The sequence below is a fragment of the Octopus bimaculoides genome, chromosome 10 (genome assembly GCF_001194135.2).
Source record: "Octopus bimaculoides isolate UCB-OBI-ISO-001 chromosome 10, ASM119413v2, whole genome shotgun sequence".
In the NCBI taxonomy this organism is placed as follows: Eukaryota; Metazoa; Mollusca; class Cephalopoda; order Octopoda; family Octopodidae; genus Octopus; species Octopus bimaculoides.
This window is the reverse complement of record NC_068990.1, coordinates 83,913,380-83,914,157: the sequence shown is the minus strand read 5'-3', so window position 1 is coordinate 83,914,157 and position 778 is coordinate 83,913,380. Positions and strand designations below refer to the sequence as shown.

Genomic DNA, 778 nt, shown 5'->3' with positions numbered 1-778 from the left:
CTATCTATCTACCTATCTATCTATCTATCTATCTATCTATCTATCTATCTATCTATCTATCTATCTATCTATCTATCTATCTATCTATATATCTATCTATATGCACACACACAGTCATTCAGAAGAATGAATTTAGAGAGCAGCGAATGAAGATTTGTTGCTCGACGTAAGAGTTAATTAATTTCAACGCAGCTTATAATGTTTCTTTGATTTTGAGGAGTCGTAAAAACAGCAAAGAAAAGTTTCTTTGAAAGAGAATAGTTACTAGTTAATATAACAGAGATGGTTGTGTGAAATGTGACTTAAAGTGAAAATGAATATGATGTTTTCATATTGGTTCACGTTCAGAACACATTATAGAGTGATGGCTGGATGAGTGATTTGTGTATGAAACAAGATTAAGATCTGTATCAGAGTAAAAAGATATATATATATATTACAGTATTAGTGCATAATATATCCAACTTACAGCGTTTTTAAATTGCTGAGTCCTTGCAAGGAGCCATTTTCAATATTTGTGATATAATTTCCATCCAGATTTCTGTATTCAAAGCAAGATTTAGTTTTACATGAGTTTCAGGTTATTGTTGTTAATCTCAATGTCATGTAACATCTCACCAATATAACATAACTGAAGAAGTTTAAAAATATGTCACTTGTAGAAATAAATAAAATAGCTTAACTCGAATAAGTAATTTCTAACGTCAGCATAAGGACAAAATCTAAACTCTAATTTATAGGAATCTGAGACGCTTCCGAAAAAAGAAAAGCCGTTGGA

At 30.2% G+C, this 778-nt stretch overlaps 1 protein-coding gene across 1 annotated transcript in view; it reads right to left on the bottom strand.

Moving 5' to 3' along the window:
• LOC106871330 (adhesion G protein-coupled receptor A3) overlaps positions 1-564 on the bottom strand; it is a 54,573-nt gene extending 54,009 nt beyond the window's left edge. Inside the window, exon 1 of the mRNA XM_014917725.2 lies at positions 470-564. The gene's annotated coding sequence lies outside the window, so the exon portion shown is untranslated. The remainder of the gene's footprint in view (positions 1-469) is intronic.
• Positions 565-778: the final 214 nt, after the last annotated feature.